This window comes from Bombina bombina, chromosome 8, assembly GCF_027579735.1.
Source record: "Bombina bombina isolate aBomBom1 chromosome 8, aBomBom1.pri, whole genome shotgun sequence".
Taxonomy (NCBI): domain Eukaryota; kingdom Metazoa; phylum Chordata; class Amphibia; order Anura; family Bombinatoridae; genus Bombina; species Bombina bombina.
Genome location: NC_069506.1, coordinates 111,476,486 through 111,498,353, shown reverse-complemented (window position 1 = coordinate 111,498,353; position 21,868 = coordinate 111,476,486). Strand labels below are relative to the sequence as shown.

Sequence of the window (21,868 nt, the reverse complement as noted above, 5' to 3'; positions counted from 1 at the left end):
TCTGGGGCTGGAAAGCTACAATTTAAAGAGGGATTAATGGCCTAAATAGCAACAATCTGGACTTTTTTTTTAAAAACATATGAATATAATTTAATTCTGAAAAAAATATTAGGGAAGGAGTATTCCAGCAATCTCCTTTGAGAAAAATGGACTGCCCCCTTATTTCAGTTCATTTGACAGACTTGCACTTAAGCCAATCAGTGCTCACTCCTCAGTAAATTTATGTGCGTGAGCTCAATGTTATCTATGTGAAACACATGAACTAATACCCTCTAGTTGTGAAAAACTGGAAAACTTCTTTCAGATTAGAGGTGGCCTTTTAAGGTCTAAGAAATTTACATATGAACATCCTAGGTTTAGCTTTCAACTAGGAATACCGTGAGAACAAAGCAAAATTGGTGATAAAAGTAAATTGGAAAGTTGTTTAAAATAACATGCCCTATTTGAATCATGAAAGTTTTTTTTTAGCTTGACTGTTCCTTAAACACTATTGTTCATTGTATTATATATTTTCATACCAATTAACACCTAATAAAAACAGTTTGCATATAACTTTTATCATTTACAATATTATGGGTCTTTATTATGTTAATTTCAATGTCGGTTCAGGTTTGACCCTTTGTCATGCAAACACAATTAAGCCCATAACATTATTAGCCATCATTTTTCATTTTACCCTTTGTTAATTTCATCTGCAATATCAGTTGCTCATTTTTTTTAAAGGGACAGTCTACACCAGAATATTTATTGTTTTAAAAGATAGATAATCCCTTTATTACCCATTCCCTAGTTTTGCATAACCAACACAGTTATATTAATACACTTTTTGCCTCTGTAATTATCTTGTATCTAAGCCTCTGCAAACTGCCCCTTATTTCAGTTCTTTTGACAGACTTGTAATTTAGCTAATCAGTGCTGGCTCCTAGGAACTCCACGTGCATGAGCACAGTGTTATCTACATAAAACACATGAACTAATACCCTCTAGTGGTGAAAAACTGTCAAAATGCCCTGAGGCATTAGAAGGATTTAGAAATTAGCATATGAACCTCCTAGATTTAGCTTTCAACTAAGAATACCAAGAGAACGAAACAAAATTGGTGATAGAAGTTAATTGGAAAATTGTTTAAAATGACATGCCCAATCTGAATAATGAAAGTTTGTTTTGGACTAAACTGTCCCTTTAATTATCAAAGTCCAAAAGTGACCACTTCAAATGCTTATTTTGCTCCTCTAGATTATATAAATTTTGTTAGGTCCAAGAGTGACTTTTCTGTGTCAAGTGAGGAAATTACTAAAGAAAATATTATAAAACGGAGGTTTCAGACGCCTACCTATTGTAACTATTTGTATTGATTTCACTTGTATCAATAGCTATTGTTAACTTGAAATTTTTGTAATTTCTTTTTTATGGTAATCCACATATGTTGTATTCTTTGCACAACCTCAATAAAAAAACAAATAAAATTATTTAAAAAAATAAAATTTAAAAGATAGATAATCCCTTTATTACCCATTCTCCAGTTTTGCATAACCAACACATTTATATTAATACACTTTTTACCTCTTTGATTATCTTGTATCTAAACCTCTGCAGACTGCCCCCTTATTTCAGTTCTTTGACAGACTTACATTTTAGACAATCAGTGCTGAGTCAATGGGAGTGAGCACAATGTTATCTATGTGGTACACATGAACTAGTGCTGTCTAACTGTAAAAAACTGTCAAAATGCACTGAGATAAGGGGCAGCCTTTAAGGGTTTATAAATTAGTATATGAGCCTGCATTCAACAAAGAATACCAAGAGAATTAAAAAGTTTTTTAAAATGGCATGCCCAATCTGACTCATGAAAGTTTAATTTTCACTATATTGTCCCTTTAAGAGGAGTCTTTGGTGCCGATTTATCACGGCCAAATTTGGGCTGTATACACCTGTTTCCTTCAGGCTCGCCAGACCGCTGCTCTTTAATTCGTCCACCTGCTCTGAGGAAGCATACGATTGGGTTGATTGACAACCCCTGCTAGTTGGCCAATCTGCAGGGGGCAGCATTGCACAAGCATTTCCAGTGAAATGCTTGTGCAATGATGAATGCCGACAGCGTATGCTATCAGCATTTATCGATGTGTGGAGGACATGATCGCTACAGCGGATCATGTCCGTTCGCACTTTTATAAATTGGCCCCCTTGGATGAAGGCAGATAAAGATGTGGGGAGGGCCAATGTGGTTGGGGTTGATGTGGTGGGAGATGCAACTTTTAAATTAAAAATACAAGAAAGGTGAAGGAAGTAGGGGGAACTGCTGGTGTGGTAATGGTTAATTATGGGGGCAAAGTCATGGTTAGGGTTATCGAGGCAGTGCCAGAGGGGTTTTAGTTACTGTAGCAATTGGGGGGATAAGGGTATCATTGGATCCCTCTTTTATAGTAATACCACTGGTACATATATTACACTCAAAGACGATTTTGCTTTTGCAGCTTTTATTGAATGGAGCTTAAAAATGTCTATAATAACCCCCCCCCCCCCAAAGAAAAAACAGCTGATGTTTATATTTTATTGTAATATTGGCCTTATTTTTAACACTTAAATTTCAATTTTTGCTTTGTATTTCACACTAAACTTTTTGGGTCAGAGGCCTTTACAAAGGACATTAAAATAAGGCCACTAAATGTAGTGTACAACACAAATAAGGAAAGGGAAAGATTAAATATAGACAAATATGTTCATCAATATGAGAATAATAAACCAATATATTTATATCTTACTGATCACACACAAGTGATTACCACTAAGCAGTCATCTGTTAATAAAAACTGACCTACGGTTCAGTGGTACAAACCATACCTTCATCAGCGCAGCTACTTCCACTAACCAGCTGTGGTTAGTGAGGTTGATTGATTACACAATGTATTTATTATGTGGCTGATACATAATCTGCCCTTCTGTTTCTGACTATATATTATTTTTCCCTTTCCCTTATGTTTTCTATTACATTGTATGGCCTGGTTTTAATGTAAAGTAATAAAGAATGATTTTAGTTGTCTTTGACACAAGGGTTTAATATAAATAATTGAATGCTTAATCACAACTGAGATATTGTCCAATTAATCTAAGCTTGTTTTGTTTTTTTGCTTCCTATTTTACCACAGCACAGGGTCAAGAAATGTGAGTCATGAGACCAGTACAGTTGTTTCATCCAGATGGGACTCATCAGTGTATATATGGTTGCTGTCTAATAGTGAGTAAAACTTGTATGAGGCTATCTGCCAGATGCTATATTGGCAATGCAACTTACAGTATATATTTCCACTGTACAACAGGTCAGCCATAGTAGAAGTTCCAATAATAGATTCATAGTAAATGTAGCATCTCAAATGTTTCTAACTTTTAAAAGTAGATTTAAAAATATTTTTTTTAAATATATAATATATTCTTAATATTAATATTAATTAATATTAATATTATTAATATTAATATTATTCTCACTGATAATTCACACAGACCAAGCAAAGTTGAAGCAAATTGGCACATTTCTGCCTTTAAAATGAACGTAAAATAAATGTTTATAAAAATGTAAAAAGTCACCTTCAACCTATAAGCTATATGAGAATATTTTGTCAAAAAGGTATAAAAAATAACAGGATAGATTGGCCATATGAAATGTTAGTTGCTGAGCTATCACGTAGCACTGACGCATTTTGGTATGTTTGAGAACATTCTGTATCATTACGCTATTTATATAATCATTAAATTAAAATCAAGCTCTAAATTGAATCCTCTGAAAATTTAAAATTTGTTGTAGGTTAATCCTTCAGAATTCAGACACTTGACCCTGTAAATTGTATACAGAGATCAATTGGTAATGTAGGACCTCATTCTTTCTGTAACTAGTTGGAAACAGCAAAAGGGATAAAATAAATCTGCTCAAAATGCTTCTCAAGCGGTGTGTCCCTGGATGCCAAAACATTGCAAATTTTGATAACAAAGAGAAAAATCTAAATGCTTTCAAAATATTCATAAGGGATTAAAGGCCTAACAGGTCATTTCCAGGAGAAGGAACCACCTAAACTAAACCAGCACCCACCTTAAATAACCACAAGATGACTTTTTGGCAAATTATTAGACCATCACTGGTCACTATTAACAAAATAAATGAACTCTTGAACTGACAGATTCTATAAACTATGATGGCGGCAATTGAGAAGCTAGATCTACCCAGAACTGCAGAGATCAGCGGCCCCATCCAAACAGCAGAGTCACTCTGCTCCAAGGAGATGATACTAAGGGGTATTTGAGATCTTCTGGCCTACCTACACAGAGGGAGGGGAACTGCAAGTACACCTGAGGTAATCCGCCCTCCCTTTTATTAGCCTGGCCATCAGTCCCCCTGTTCTACCTCTTCATGAGCCCAAGGCCGTGACCTCCCGCAGCGAGGGTGCTAATATATAATCCAACCAGTAGACTCCGCGACCACCATGACTAGTCAGTGGAGGGAGTTAAAAATTAAAGCTATGGACTTACGTAGACTAGAACGACTATCTCCGCCATAGATCCCTAGCAAAAGCTGAAAATACTCAAGCCGCTATCTAAACAGGGAGGGAGGGATAGATGGTACTTCTCAGCTTCGCGTCAAGGGGGAAAGAGGAAGCAGGAACAGTTGCAGCAGGATATTAAAGGTAGGACACTCCCTTCCATTCGCAACATTGTTGCCACACACCAACTACTCCCCTTCTCTTATCCCACTCCCTTCCAGACTTAACCCTTAGGGTGCTACAAATCCATTTCAGGGCTTTTCACTATCTTTTTATATGTAAATTGCAGATCTTTTGCAATGCATTCATAGGGGGTTCTTCTCATCATATTCATCTGTCTCTGATTCTTGTGACCTGATGAAACAAATTCTGGACACACATACCGTATGACAATTTGAACTGAATCAAAAGCTATTACGGTAAGACCGGTAGATATGGTATGTTTAAAAATCATGTTAACTTCTGGTTTGCTTGTGTAAGACTAATGGAAGTGCCTGTTACCTCAGAATACAATATGTATACACCCCTGAAAGGCACACTGTGAGATAATCAGCATATTAGCATATGCAGATCTGCTCACGTGATGACCTGCAGACACAGACTGACTTTTTTTTACTAGGGGGACCAGGTAACCACACCAAGCCTAACAAACTAAAGCTGCAATATTTGCAAGTGATTGAGACCAGCACTCCCAAATGTGCAAGCAATGAGGCCCAATGCAGGGTGTCAGCTCCAAGGGGATCCTTTCCAACTTCCCCAAGAGTATAGAAAAAACCCCAAAAGGAAAGATGCCGCACTCCTCAGTAATTTCAAATGTGAAAATCCTTTATTCAGCCATTAAAGCTGTAATGACTGAATAAAGGCTTTTTTCACATTTGAAATTACCAGTACAAAGGAGTACAGCATCTTTCTCTTGTTAAGTGTATCCAGTCCACGGATCATCCATTACTTATGGAATATATTCTCCTTCCCAACAGGAAGCTGCAAGAGTCCACCCACAGCAAAGCTGCTATATAGCTCCTCCCCTAACTGCCATATTCAGTCATTCTCTTGCAAGCCTCAACATAGATAGGAGGTTGTGAGAGTCTGTGGTGCTTTCTACTTAGTTTATTCTTCAATCAAAAGTTTGTTATTTTTAAATGGCACCGGAGTGTGCTGTTTATCTCAGGCAGTATTTGGAAGAAGAATCTGCCTGCGTTTTTCTATGATCTTAGCAGACGTAACTAAGATCCATTTGCTGTTCTCACACATTCTGAGGAGTGAGGTACTTCAGAGGGGGAATGGCGTGCAGGTTTTCCTGCAGATAAGGTATGTGCAGTAAAATATTTTTCTAGGAATGGAATTGACTAAGAAAATACTGCTGATACCGAAGTAATGTAAGTAAAGCCTTAAATGCAGCGATAGCGACTGGTATCAGGGTTATTAATAGAGATACATACTCTTGTAAAAATGTGTTTTAAAACGTTTGCTGGCATGTTTAATCGTTTTTTAACATATGTTTGGTGATAAAACTTATTGGGGCCTAAGTTTTTTCCACATGGCTGGCTTAAATTTTGCATAGAAACAGTTTCCTGAGGCTTTCCACTGTTATAGTATAAAAGTTACAGTTGGTGCAGTTAAAATTACAAACAGTGACATTCAGCTTCCCTCAGCAGTCCCCTGCATGCTATAGGACATCTCTGAAGGGCTCAAAAGGGCTTCAAAAGTAGGAGCTGTTATGACTGTTTAAAACATATTTTTCGTTTTGTTAATCTGTTTTTTGTATTAAGGGGTTAATCATCCATTTGCAAGTGGGTGCAATGCTCTGCTAACTTGTTACATACACTGTAAAAATGTTGTTATTTTAACTGCCTTTTTTCACTGTTATTTCAAATTTTGGCAAAATTTGTTTCTCTTAAAGGCACAGTAACGTTTTATATATTTGCTTGTTAACTTGATTTAAAGTGTTTTCCAAGCTTACTAGTCTCATTATTAGTCTGTTCTAACATGTCTGACATAGAGGAAGCTCTGTGTTCATTATGTTTTAAAGCCATGGTGGAACCCCATCTTAGAATGTGTACCAGATGTACTGATTTCATGTTAAACAATAAAGATCATTTTTTGTCTTTAAAAACATTATCACCAGAGGATTCTGTCGTGGGGGTAGTTATGCCGACTAACTCTCCCCACGTGTCAGACCTTTTGACTCCCGCTTTAGGGACTCACGCTCAAATGGCGCCAAGTACATCAAGGGCACCCATAGCGTTTCTTTACCAGGGGATTCTGTCGAGGGGAAAGTTATGCCGACTAACTCTCCCCACGTGTCAGACCCTTCGACTCCCGCTTCAGGGACTCACGCTCAAATGGCGCCAAGTACATCAAGGGCACCCATAGCGTTTCTTTACCAGGGGATTCTGTCGAGGGGAAAGTTATGCCGACTAACTCTCCCCACGTGTCAGACCCTTCGACTCCCGCTTCAGGGACTCACGCTCAAATGGCGCCAAGTACATCAAGGGCGCCCATAGCGTTTATTTTACAAGACATGGCAAAGGTGGTGAATAATATTCTGGCAGCAGTATTAGTCAGACTACCTGAAATTAAAGGAAAGCAGTTAGCTCTGGGGGTAGATACAGAGCATACAGACGCTTTAAGAACCATGTATGATACTACCTCACAATATGCTTAGTCTGTGGGTGATTTTTTTTTTTTTTTTGACTCAGGGAAGATGATTTAACCTGATTCTGATATTTCTACATTTAAAATTTATGCTTGAGAACCTCCACTTGTTGCTCAGGGAGGCTTTGGCTGCTCTGAATGAATGTGTACAATCGCAGGGCCAGAGAAATTGTGTAGACTGGATAAATAATATGCAGTGCCGGTGTGTACTGATGTTTTTCCAATACCTAAAGAGGTTTACTAAAAAATTTTTTAATAAGGAATGGGATAGACCAGGTGTGCCGTTCTCTTCCCCTCCTATTTTTTAGAAGAATGTTTTCTAATAGTTACCACCACACGGGACTTCTGGCAGACAGTTCCTAAGGTGGAGAGAAGAGTTTCTACTCTAGCTAAGCGTACCACTACCTCTGACGAGGACAGTTGTGCTTTTTAGATCCAATGGATAAAAAATGTTTATTCAACAGGGTTTTATCCTGCAGCCCCTTGCATACATTGCTTCTGTCACTGCTGCTGCGGCGTTCTGAGTTGAGTCTCTTGATGAGGCTTTACAGTTAAGCGAATCCATTGGATGAATATATTTGACAAGCTTATGCTAGCCAATTCCTTTGTTTTCTGATGCCTTGTTCATTTGACTAGACTAACGGCTAAGAATTCTGTTTTTTCCAATACTGGCGCGCAGAGCGCTATGGCTTATATCATGGTCAGCTGTCGTGACTTTAATAAATAAGCTACTTAACTTCCCTTCAAGGGGCAGACCCTATTCGGGCCTGGTTTGAAGGAGATTATTGCTTATATCACTGGAGGAAAAGGTCATGCCCTTCCTCAGGATAGGTCTAAATCAAGGGCAAAAAAAAAAAAAAAAAAAAAAAAAAAAAAAGTCTAATTTTCGTACCTTTTAAAAACTTCAGGGCAGGTGTGGCATCCTCTTCCTCTAAGGCAAAACAAGAGGGAATTTTTGCTCAGTCCAAGGCGGTCTGGAGACAATCGGACCTGGAACAAAGATAAGCAGGCCAAGGAGCCTGCTGCTGCCTCTAAGGCAGCATGAAGGAACGGACCCCTATCCGGTAACGGATCCTATAGGGGGCAGACTTTCATTCTTTGCCCAGGCGTGGGCAAGAGATGGCCAGGATCCCTAGGCATTGGAATTTATATCCCAGAGATATCTTCTGGATTTCAAAGATTCCCCCCCCCAAAAAAGGGGAGATTTCGCCTTTCACAATTATCTGCAAACCAGATAAAGAAGGAGGCATTCTTACATTGTGTACGAGATCCATCCAGTTCCAAGAGAGGAACAGGGACAGAGTTTTTACTCAAATCTGTTTGTGGTTCCCAAGGAGAGGGAACCTTCAGACCTATTTTGGATCTAAAGATCTTAAACAAATTCCTCAGAATTCCGTCATTTAAGATGGAAACTATTCGTACCATCTTAACTATGATCCAGGAGAGTCAATAGAGGACTACAATGGATTTGAAGGATGCTTATCCTCACATTGTGATGCATAAAGATCACCATCGTTTTTCAGGTTTGCTTTTCTAGACAGGCATTACCAGTTTGTAGCTCTTTCCTTTGGGATATCTACAGCCCCAAGAATCTTTATGGAGGTTCTGGGGTCGCTTTGGCGGTCCTTAGACCGCGGGGCATAGAAGTGGCCCCTTATTTAGACGACATCCTGATACAGGCGTCAAACATCCAAATTGCCCAGTCTCATACGGACGTAGTACTGGCATTTCTGAGATCACATGGGTGGAAAGTGAACAAGGAAAGAGTTCTCTATCCCCAATCTCAAGGGTTTCCCTCCTAGGGACTCTGATAGATTCTGTAGAAATGAAAATTTACCTGACGGAGTCCAGGTTGTCAAAGTTTCTAAATTTCTGCCGTGTTTTTTTCATCCCATCCGCGCCCTTCGGTGGCTCAGTACATGAATGAAATCGGCTTAATGGTAGCGGCAAGGGACATAGTACCGTTTGCACGTCTACATTTCAGACCGCTGCAACTATGCATGCTCAGTCAGAGGAACGGGGATTACACAGATTTGTCCCCCTGTTAAACCTGGACCAAGAGACCAGAGATTCTCTTCTCTGGTGACTATGTCGGGTCCATCTGTCCAAGGGTATGACCTTCCGCAGGTCAGATGGGACAATTGTTACAATAGATGCCAGCCTTTTAGGTTGGGATGCAGTCTGGAACTCCCTGAAGGCTCAGGGATAGTGGACTTAGGAGGAGACCCTCCTTCTAATAAATATTCTGGAACTGGGAGTGATATTCCATGCTCTTCAGACTTGGCCTCAGTTAGCAACTCTGAGGTACATCATACTCAGTCGGACAATATACACGACTGTGGCTTACATCAGCCATCAAGGGGGAACAGAAGTTCCCTAGCGATGTTAGAAGTCTTACAATAATTTACTGGACAGAGACTCACTCTTGTCTATCAGCTATCCATATCCCAGGTGTTGAGAACTGGGAGGTGGATTTTCTAAGTCGTCAGACTTTTCTTCCGGGGGAGTGGGATTTCCTCCGGAGGTCAAGACCAAGCAGGAGAGGGCTTTGGTGTTTTTGACAGCGCCTGCGTAGCCACGCAGGACCTGGTATGCAGATCTGGTGGACATGTCATCCTTTCCATCACGGTCTCTGCTTCAGAGACAGGTCCCTCTACCTCAGGGTCCTTTCAACCATCTAAATAGAATCAATCTGAGATGGACTGCCTGGAGACTGAACGCTTGATGTTATCAAAGCATGGCTTCTCCGAGTCAGTCATTGATACCTTAATACAGACATGAAAGCCTGTCTCTAGGAAAATTGAACATAGATATGGTGTAAATATCTGATTGTTATGAATCCAAGGGTTACTCATGGAGTAAAGTCTGGATTCCCAGGATATTATCTTTTCTCCAAGATGTTTTTGAGAAAAGGGTTGTCAGCTAATTCCTTAAAAGGGGACAGATTTTTACTCTGTCTATTTTTTTGCACAAGCGTCTGGCAGGTATTCTAGACGTTCAGGCATTTGGTCAGGCTTTGGTTAGATCCAAGCCTGTGTTTAAAACTGTTGCTCCGCCATGGAGCTTAAACCTGATTCTTAAGGTTCTTCAAGAAGTTCCGTTTGAACCTTTTTTGTTCCATAGATATCAATCTTTATCTTGGAAAGTTCCTTTTGGGTAGCTAATTCCTCGACTCGTAGAGTCTCCAAGTTATCTGTGTTACAATGTGATTCTCCTTATCTGGTCCTTCGTACGGATAAGGTAGTCCTGCGTACCAACCTGGGTTTTTTCCTAAGGTGGTATCTAACAAGTACATCACTCAAGAGATAGTTGTTCCATGCTTGTATCCTAATCCTTCCTCAAAGAAGGAACGTCTATTACACAATATTGGACGTGGTTTGTGCTTTAAAGTTTTACTTACAAGCTACTACAGTTTTCATCAAACGTTCACCTTGTTTGTTGTCTATTCTGGACAGAGGAGAGGTCAAAAGACTTCAGCAGCCTCTCTGTCTTTTTGGTTAAAAAGCATAATTCATTTAGCTTATGAGACTGCTGGACAGCAGCCTCCTGAAGGGATTACAGCTCATTCTACTAGAGCTGTGGTTTTCACTTGGGCCTTTTTTAAATGTGGCTTCTGTTGAACAGATTTACAAGACGGAGTCTTGGTCTGCGCTTCATACTTTTCAAATTTAACAAATTTGATACCTTGCTTCTTCGGAGGCTATTTTTGGGAGAAAGGGTTTTTTACAGGCAGTGGTAACTTCCGTTTAAGTACCTGCCTTGTCCCTCCCATCATCCGTGTACTTTAGCTTTTGTATTGGTATTCCATAAGTAATGGATGATCCGTGGACTGGATACACTTAACAAGAGAAAACATAATTTATGCTTACCTGATAAATTTATTTCTCTTGTAGTGTATCCAGTCCACGGCCCGCCCTGTCACTTTAAGGCAGGTAATTTTTTCATTTGAACTACAGTCACCACTGCACCCTATGGTTTTTCCTTTCTCTGCATGTTTTCGGTCGAATGACTGAATATGGCAGTTAGGGGAGGAGCTATATAGCAGCTTTGCTGTGGGTGGACTCTTGCAGCTTCCTGTTGGGAAGGAGAATATATTCCATAAGTAATGGATGATCCGTGGACTGGATACACTACAAGAGAAATAAATTTATCAGGTAAGCATAAATTATGTTTTCCTTTGTTTTATTTTAACATATTAAAGCTGCAATTTTGTATGTACTGGTACATTTTTAGCAGGTTTAGCAGATATGATGTGATGGGGGAAAAAAGCACTTTCTTACCTGACAATCAGCTAGATTACGAGTTTTGCGTTATGACTCAAATAGCATCGTTACGGGCCATAACGCCTCATTTTCCCTAACACTGCTATTTCAAGTTTATGTAGCGCCACAAAAATCACCATCTACGCTCAAATCCAGAACGCTCTCCCAGACCAGTAGTTATTGATAGATCGCTAACAAAAACATTCACGAACCAATTAAAAAATATTAGACAAATTATACTTACACTCATACAAACACTCAACAATTTTTATTTTTTTCAAAATGTATTTAGAAAAAAAATATATAACGGATAAAAGATACGAGATCTCGGGTGTTAGAAAAAAAGGCACAAAAATGTATTTCACATTGACTTACATAGACATGCATGAACTTACACTCATTTAGCTACATCTATGTACAAATAGCATCACATACATGCAGAATTAGATACATACAAACAATATGCAGCACATTACGTACACAAAACATATTTTAAAGAGGAAATTAACACAATTTAGCTACTTTTTCACAGAAGGACATGATGTCACTCACTTTACGCTGTTGGAAGTTTTTTTAAAGGAAATTTCTCGCCTCCATTGACTTTTATGGGGAATACGTGCTTGTGCACGCAACCGGCAGATTTCCCTAACGCAAGACAGATTTTTCCACTTTAAAACTCGTAATAGCAGCGTTACAATTGTGGCGCTAATTCATTCATTCTTGCGTTAGTCCCGCTATGACAAATAGATCAAGAAATAGACTATTTCACACTGGACTTATGGCTTTTACTTGTGTGAACATCACTACAACATCAAATTCTTTTACGAAATTACATTACATCAACTATAAATCAACATCAATTTGATCATCAACAATACGAAATTGGTTTCAAGAATTAAATCATATTTAACGGACAGAAAAAATACTTTTCATTATTCACAAACACTAGGCCATTTTAAACACTTCTCTCATTTACGTCTATTATAGCATTTCATGTATTCAAGTCATATGCTTGGAAGAACATCATATCTAGATAGGCTCACCAAATGATGATTGATGGCTGCACATACATGCCTTTTGTCATTGCCTCACACATGTGCATTGCTCTTTACTCAACAAACGATATAGAAACAATGAACACATTTACATCATACAACTACATTGGAAGGTTGGTTAACATTGGATTCTCTCTCTCAATCAGGAAAGAGAAATTATGGCTTTAGTGTCCCTTTGACATAACAATTTAAACATAATATAACATTAGGAATTCTGTAGAATAATAAGATATCGTTAGAAAATAGAGTTGTCGCTTTTTTGGAAGGAACAACAATGCTATACTGCTTTATATAAATGAACAGATGTGGGAGAGAATCACAATACATACGTATATGTACATAACACGCATCACACAACAACAAAGCACACATTTATATTTTTTAATCAGAACACAATAAGAATGTTGCAAAATACAACAACAGAACGAAGATTTGCAAACTAGACAGGCATGTTGCTAATATGATGACGTCATTCTAAGCTTCAACCATACAGATTACAGCATTAGGACTGTACCGCCCCTTTCAGCAGTTTCTCACTCAATACTACAATATTACATATACATAGACGAGATGTTGGAAGATCTTCATTATTTTTGCATTTTCAATAGTATACGTAAAATATTGATATCTTGACAATCACTTATATATAGAATATTATAGATGTCAGCCATTACTTTATCGTTTTGCAACAATATTGCAGCAACATTGATCAAGCAGATTCTATGCCATGTCTATGCACACATTATACACAAGTATGTACTTTCAATCATGTTAACGTGGACGTGTGTTTTATAATATAAGATAGCGTTTACTAAGTATTTGTTACGCATATGAACAAACATCACGAAGATGCACTGTATATGTTTCATTTTACACTTTCACATTACGATTTATTCGGGGAAAACAAAATTTCAGCAAACACCAAATAAAAAACGCCCACTTTGAAAGCATTTGTGCCGCTCACATACAATCAAGTGTATACAATCAGCAATCATTACGAACACGCTACCATTGGACATTTTGCACTATAAATCACCCAAATAACATGGCCAAAGCGCCCATGGAGATTGACATTGTATCCATTCGCTTTTGTGTTTTTGAATACCTTGTTACTCCTTGTGCGTTTGCCCTGCTGTTTGGCTTTGTGCTGCTTGGATTGGCAAATATGGATGATCCGCAATTAGCTTGTGTAGGTGCTGTTGGACAAGTTTTGTACAAAAGAATCAGACTGGCTTGGCGTCTCCAAGAGAGGCGTGGGGAACGTCTGATCAGAGGTCCTCGTGTTCAAAGGGTGGGGCCCACCTTTGAGAACATGAGCGACTTTGAGGGTTTATGACAAGTATTAGCTCAATCAAGAGCAACTCATGGGCCTTTACGAAGTAAAGAAAGAAAGAAGAAGGTTGGCGCTTACCACTTCCAGGGATCCGTGCCTTCAGGCTGCGTTTGCTTCAGCGTAGGCACGTGTCCTTCGTCCGGTGATGCTTCCTGGAGCTCTGGTCCTAACGCCTCCGCTTCCGGCGTATACTTGTGACGTGTAAGCAAAACAATGGAACCTGGCTAACAGAAAGCAGACTTCACAAATCTTCACCAACCTCTCGGTCCAGGGACATCCATAAAGGGAGAACACACACCGGTCAGTAAACTTAAAAACAGGATCTTTATTGGAGTGTATAAAAACAAAGTTGGAGACAAGGCTCCATTAAACAGGAAAAAAGACTACAGCGTGACTGACTGCAGACATGTTTCGCGTGTGTCCACACGCTTGTTCACTGCTGTCTGTCAGCTGTACAATTTGCCTCAATTTAAAGAGGTATGTCTCAATTAAAACCAAATTTGCCTTTACGAAGTACTTAAACCTCATCTGGAGCCACGTAAACATATGCAGACTGCAATCCCTGGCATGACCAAGATGCTATGCTGCATACACGTCCTGGCCTCCGGAAATTTTCAATCCTCAGAGGGGTACATGCATGGGTTGTCTCAGGGCACGTTCTCTGTGGTTTTTGACAAGTTTCTGGACGCCATGGTATGAGTTTGTAAACTTTACATAGGATTCCCTCAAAATGAGGATGATTGGAGGCGACTCAAGAGTGAATTCTATGCAATAGCTCAAATGCCCAATGTCTTGGGAGCAATAGATTGCACCTACATTGTGCTGTGTGCTCCAGCAGAAGAGGGCCCCTACCAAAATCGCAAACACTTGCATAGTCTGAACGTGCAGTTTGTTTACAACGCACGGATGAGGATTATGCAGGTGCGTGCAAATTTCGGTGGGGACTGTCATGATGCCCGCATCCTCAGGCAGTCATCACCGTGGCGGTAGTTTGAGGAAAGACAGTTTCCCCATGGATGGCTCGTTAGTGAGTACTTGTGCACAGCATGGTTAAGTAGTTAGACAATTGCCACTGTAATGTTCGCAAACAGTTGTGTTTGTGTAATGTGCAAAATGTGCGGATATAGCATGCACTTTAACCATTTATTTCTCTTTCAGCAAATGTCTAATTTTAGCGAAAAACAGATATGTAGCACGCCATAGCTTAAATGTGCAGCTATAGGATGTGCTTTAACCATGTATTTGTCTCTTTCCGCAAATGTCTAGTTTTAGCGAAAAACAGATATGTAGTAGGTCATAGCTTAAATGTGGCGCTATAGGATGTGCTTTAACCATTTATTTCTCTTTCAGCAAATGTCTAATTTTAGTGAAAAACAGATATGTAGCAGGTCATAGCTTAAATGGGCAGCTATAGGATGCGCTTTAACCATGTATTTGTCTCTTTCCGCAAATGTCTAGTTTTAGCGAAAAACAGATATGTAGCAGGTCATAGCTTAAATGTGCAGCTATAGGATGCGCTTTAACCATTTATTTCTCTTTCAGCAAATGTCTAGTTTGAGTGAAAAACAGATATGTAGCAGGTCATAGTTTAAATGTGCAGCTATAGGATGCGCTTTAACCATGTATTTGTCTCTTTCCGCAAATGCCTAGTTTTAGAAACAAACAGATATGTAGCAGGTCATAGCTTAAATGTGCAGCTATAGGATGCGCTTTAACCATTTATTTGTCAATTTCTGAAAATGTCTAGTTTAGGTGATTTTCGTATACACAAATGCATTGAATCATTTTATTTAAATGTATTTTCATATCATAATGTGTAAGATATTGTTAATATTGACATTTTGTAATGTTCATTATTTATAGGTGATTCAGGTTACATGAGCCGGCCTTGGCTCATTACTCCATTGCGTAACCCAGCTGACGATGCCTAGATGCGCTATAATTGGGCGCACAAGCGGACCAGGGCTGTAGTGGATCGGATGTTTGGGCTCCTCAAAATGCGGTTACAATGCCTGGACAGGTCTGGAGGAGCCCTCCAATACAACCCTGGTAAGGTGGCGAAGATCGTTATAGCCTACAGTGTCCTTCATAACATAGCTCAGCGGGCTGGGATGTTGCAGGCCGTCCAGGCACCCCAAGACCTCCTCAAAGATGAGGAGGACAACCCAGTTTTATAATTGACTTCAGATTCTAATATAAAAAAATTTCTCTTACAGATTTTGATGAATTCCAAAACTAATATAGATTTATTGTTTATTCTTTTCTTTTTTTATTAAAAATAAATATCTTTACATACTATCGGCTAGATTACGAGTTTTTGTCGGTAAGGCTTGCGGTGCTAACGAGCCTTTTTTTCTCACCGCTCACTTAAGACAACGCTGGTATTACAGGATTTTCTAAACCCGGCGTTAGCAGCAAAAAATTGAGCAGAGAGCAAAATTTAGCTCCACATCTCACCTCAATACCAGCGCTGCTTAAGTCAGCGGTAAGCTGGCTAAACGTGCTCATGCACGATTTCCCCATAGTAAACAATGGGGCTGAGCTGGCTGAAAAAAACCTAACACCTGCAAAAAAGCAGCGTTCAGCGCCTAACGCAGCCCCATTGTTTCCTATGGGGAAATACATTTTACGTCTACACCTAACACCCTAACATGAACCCCGAGCCTAAACACCCCTAATCTTACACTTATTAACCCCTAATCTGTCGCCCCCGACATCGTCGCCACCTGCATTATATTATTAACCCCTAATCTGCGCTCTGGACACCGCCGCCACCTACATTATACCTATGAACCCCTAATCTGCTGCCCCTAACATCGCCGAACCCTACATTATATTTATTAACCCCTACTCTGCCGCCCCCAATGTCGCCACAGCCTAACTACAATTATTAACCCCTAATCTGCCGCCCCCAACATCGCCGCCACTATAATAAAGTTATTAACCCCTAAACCTAAGTCTAAACCTAACCCTAACACCCCCCCTAATTTAAATATAATTTTAAATAATCTTAATAAAATTACTACAATTAAATAAATTAATCTTATTTAAAACTAAATACTTACCTATAAAATAAACCCTAAGATAGCTACAATATAACTAAAAGTTACATTTGTATCTATCTTAGGGTTTATTTTTATTTTACAGGCAAGTTTGTATTTATTTTAACTAGGTACAATAGTTATTAAATAGTTATTAACAAATTTACCTGTAAAATAAAACCTAACCTAAGTTACAATTACACTACACTATAATTAAATTAAATCCCTAAACTAAATACAATTAAATACAATTAAATAAAATAAACTAAAGAACAAAAAAAACAAACACTAAATTACAGAAAATTAAAAAATAATTTTTTTTTTAACAAATTTTTAAACTAATTACACCTAATCTAATCCACCTAATAAAATAAAAAAGCCCCTCAAAATAATAAAAATCCCTACCCTATACTAAATTACAAATAGCCCTTTAAAGGGCTTTTTGCGGGACATTGCCCCAAAGTAATCAGCTCTTTTACCTGTAAAAAAAAATACAATACCCCCCAACATTTACAACCCATCACCCACACACCCAACCCTACTCTAAAACCCACCCAATCTCCCCTTAATAAAACCTAACACTAACCCCTTAAAGATCACCCTACCTTGAGACGTCTTCACCCAACCGGGCAGAAGTGATCCTCCAGATGGCCAGAAGTCTTCATCTGATCCGGGCAGAAGAGGACCTCCAGACGGCCAGAAGTCTTCATCCAGACGGCATCTTCTATCTTCATCCATCCGGAGCGGAGCGGGTCCATCTTCAATCCAGCCGACGTGGAGCATCCTCTTCAAACGAAGTCCAACTGAAGAATGAAGGTTCCTTTAAATGACGTCATCCAAGATGGTGTCGCTTCAATTCCGATTGGCTGATAGAATTCTATCAGCCAATCGGAATTAAGGTAGGAAAAATCCTATTGGCTGATGCAATCAGCCAATAGAATTGAAGCTCAATCCTATTGGCCGATCCAATCAGCCAATAGGATTGAGCTCGCATTCTATTGGCTGTTCCAATCAGCCAACAGAATGCAAGCTCAATTCTATTGGCTGATTGCATCAGCCAATAGGATTTTTCCTACCTTAATTCCGATTGGCTGATTGAATTCTATCAGCCAATCGGAATTGAAGGTACGCCATCTTGGATGACGTCAGTTAAAGGAACCTTCATTCTTCAGTTGGACTCCGTTTGAAGAGGATGCTCCGTGCCGGCTGGCTTGAAGATGGACCCGCTCCGCTCCGGATGAAGATAGAAGATGCCGTCTGGATGAAGACTTCTGGACGTCTGGAGGTCCTCTTCTGCCCGGATCGGATGAAGACTTCTGGCCGTCTGGAGGATCACTTGTGCCCGGTTGGGTGAAGACGTCTCAAGGTAGGGTGATCTTCAAGGGGGTAGTGTTAGGTTTTATTAAGGGGGTATTGGGTGGGTTTTAGAGTAGGGTTGGGTGTGTGGGTGGTGGGTTTTAATGTTGGGGGGGGGGTATTGTATTTTTTTTTTTCAGGTAAAAGAGCTGATTACTTTGGGGCAATGCCCTGCAAAAGGCCCTTTTAAGGGCTATTTGTAATTTAGTATAGGGTGGGGATTTTTTTTATTTTGGGGGGCTTTTTATTTTATTAGGGGGATTAGATTAGGCGTAATTAGTTTAAAATTCTTGTAATTATTTTATTATTTTCTGTAATTTAGTGTTTTTTTTCGTACTTTAGTTTATTTAATTTAATTGTAATTAATTGTAGTTAGTTTAGGTAATTAATTTAATTATAGTGTAGTGTTAGGTGTAATTGTAACTTAGGTTAGGGTTTATTTTACAGGTAAATTTTTATTTATTTTAGCTAGGTAGATATTAAATAGTTAATAACTATTTAATAACTATTGTACCTAGTTAATATAAATACAAAGTTGCCTGTAAAATAAAAATAAACCCTAAGATAGCTACAATGTAACTATTAGTTATATTGTAGCTATCTTAGGGTTTATTTTATAGGTAAGTATTTAGTTTTAAATGGGAATAATTTATTTAATTGTAGTAATTTTATTTTGTTTTATTTAAATAATATTTAAGTTAGGGGGTGTTAGGGTTAGACTTAGGTTTAGGGGTTAATACATTTAATATAGTAGCGGCGACATTGTGGGCGACAGATTAGGGATTAATAAATGTAGGTAGGTGTCGGCGATGTTAGGGACGGCAGATTAGGGTTTAATAAAATTTAACTAGTGTTTGCGAGGCGGGAGTGCGGCGGTTTAAGGGTTAATATACTTATTACAGTGGTGGCGATGTCCGGTCAGCAGATTAGGGGTTAAAAATGTTATCGTGTTTGCGATGGGGGGGGCTCGGTTTAGGGGTTAATAGGTAGTTTATGGGTGTTAGTGTACTTTTTAGCACTTTAGTTAAGAGTTTTATGTTACGGCGTTAGCCCATAAAACTCTTAACTACTGACTTTTAAATGCGGTAGGAGTCTTGACAGGAGAGGGTGTACCGCTCACTTTTTCCAAGACTCATAATACCGACGTTAGGCAAATCCCATTGAAAAGATAGGATACGCAATTGACGTAAGTGGATTTGCGGTATGCTCGAGCCGCGGAAAAAAAGTGAGCGTACACCTGTACCTGCCAGACTCGTAATACCAGCGGGCGTTATAAAGCAGCGTTGGGACCCCTCAACGCTGCTTTTTAAGGCTAACGCAAGACTCGTAATCTAGGCGTATATTATTTCATTTATTTAAATACATCTTTTATATATATATAGTTTCAAAGATTAAGCACTCACTGGTCTTCAGCCGTCTGTGGTACAACAAAATTTTTATTATTAGTGTGACGTTTCGGGAAACAAAAACAGTCCCTTCCTCTGACAAACAACAGTGCAAAATGAGAAACTTTTAAAGGTAAGTAAAACCCTCCCCTTCATTCTCAGCCAATCCAGGCTGTCTACGTATCAAGACAGAAGAAACAAAGCTCATGATAGGTGAAGACAGAACAAACAAAGCTCCTGATAGGTCAACAAAGTGTTAGACTAAGTGTACAATACTATACTGTGATAAGCGCTCAATTAACAAATAAATATAAGTGTATAATATATCACAAGCCTGCAGGGTGTCTACTGGTTAAAAGCCATACACTACTACCCAAACAAACTTATAATAAACTTAAAAACATTAATTATGGACATATTTGTCCAAGTGGGCGTACTGGGCCAATCACGCTCATTAACACGGGCCACACACCCCTAACGGACCAATCATACAGACTGGATAACGAGTAATGAACTAAAGGGTAACACCCACCACATCTCATTGGTTGACTGATGTTATGCAGCGTGTGACGTCTATTTACCTAGCAAGTCTCTATTGCCACAATGTAAATATGTGCAGCGCAAAAACGCCATAAATGTTTCCATAAAACGCTGTCCATAACTAGTGCCCCAACGGGGCCAGACACAGCCACAACCCGATCATTCCATATCTGTCACAGCAATGCCACATCTAACACGACAATCCACCTTTCTCACACATAGTGTAACAACGCGATTGTCCCTTCAGACGGACTGTATATAATCCTCACGTTATACATGATGCTCATGATGTTCAATAAAAGTGTTTATATTAAAGGCTTAATGAATATTGGGGGCGTTACTGAATATTTTTCCAATCCTCCGTTAAGATGATTGGTGGTGACTAGAGGTGTGTGGCCCTGATCCGGACAGGTGATTGGTTCTAGATGTAAATAAAGAAAAAGGTGAGTCAAATGTAAACACTGACTGATGGGATAGTTGCAGGTGATTGGACCTTTTATTGAACATCATGAGCATCATGTATCATGTGGTTGAAAGCTAAACCTAGGAGGTTCATATAGTAATTTGTTAGACCTTGAAGAGGGCCTCAAATCTTAAAGCATTTTGACCACTAGAGGGCATTAGTTAATGTGTTTCATATAGAAAACATTGAGCTCATGAACGTATAGTTACCCTGGAGTGAGCACTGATTATCTAAAATGCAGGTCTGTCAAAAGAACTGTAATAAGAGGTCAGTTTGCAGAGGCATAGATAAAAGGTAATCACAGAGGTAAAAAACATGTATTTGTATTACAATGTTGTTAATGTGTAATAAATGAATTATATTTCTTTTGAACCCGCAATAATTCAACTGTTGACTGTCCCTTTAAGCTGTGTTGTTGGCATCAACATAGTGATATGCCATCATGTATAATTGTAATGCTCATTGTTTTGTATTAGGACAACAGTTTGGACATCATATCACAAAAACTAATCAACAAGGACAGCATGTGATGATGTTGTCTCAAAACACTTGGAAAACACACTCTGCAAAACAATCTGCATCCATGGACCCGGTCCCATAGAAGCCTATTCAATACAGAGTGTGCTCCACAAGTGTAAGAAGACAACATAATCACATACCTATCCTTTACACATTAAATAACATAATTATATATATACATAATTACTTCTTCCTCCTTCCCTTCTTCCCACGAGACGGAGGCTCTGGGGAGGGCAAATGGCCACTCCAACGAGTCCTCCTTGGAGATGGTTGGGGAAGAAGGGGAGGAGGAGGAGTATGAGTGGCTGGGGATTCACCAAGCAGAGGAGGAGATGGAGGAGGCCCAGGAGCAGATGGTCCAGGAGCTGAGGGTCCAGGATCTGAGGGTCCAGGAGCTGAGGGTCTTCCCATTCCTGGTCTGCCTGCCACCTCCCGGAGGACCTGCAAGATATTATTTTGTCGTTCGAGTAGCCAGTTCATTGCGTTTGTCATGAACTGTCGGTATTCCTGTTGTTCCCTCCGGGAGCTCTGCATTTCTATCAGGAAAGCCCTCATCAGCTCCACCTCTGGTACCTCTGGGGGGATGTTCTCCTCAGAAGGATCTTGTGCATGGCGGGCTGCTGGTGCACAGCAGACTAATGCACAGGGGGCTGGTGCTGCACAGGGGGATGGTGCTGCATGGGGGGCTGGTGCAGGGATGTCTTCTGCATGGGGGGCTTCTTCAGGGAGG

At 39.4% G+C, this 21,868-nt stretch overlaps 1 long non-coding RNA gene across 1 annotated transcript in view; it reads left to right on the top strand.

Moving 5' to 3' along the window:
- Nucleotides 1-16,132, top strand: part of LOC128638520 (uncharacterized) — a 67,905-nt gene extending 51,773 nt beyond the window's left edge. The window contains exons 2-3 of the long non-coding RNA XR_008399105.1: nt 3,147-3,235; nt 15,698-16,132. This is a non-coding gene — a long non-coding RNA (uncharacterized LOC128638520). The remainder of the gene's footprint in view (nt 1-3,146; nt 3,236-15,697) is intronic.
- Nucleotides 16,133-21,868: the final 5,736 nt, after the last annotated feature.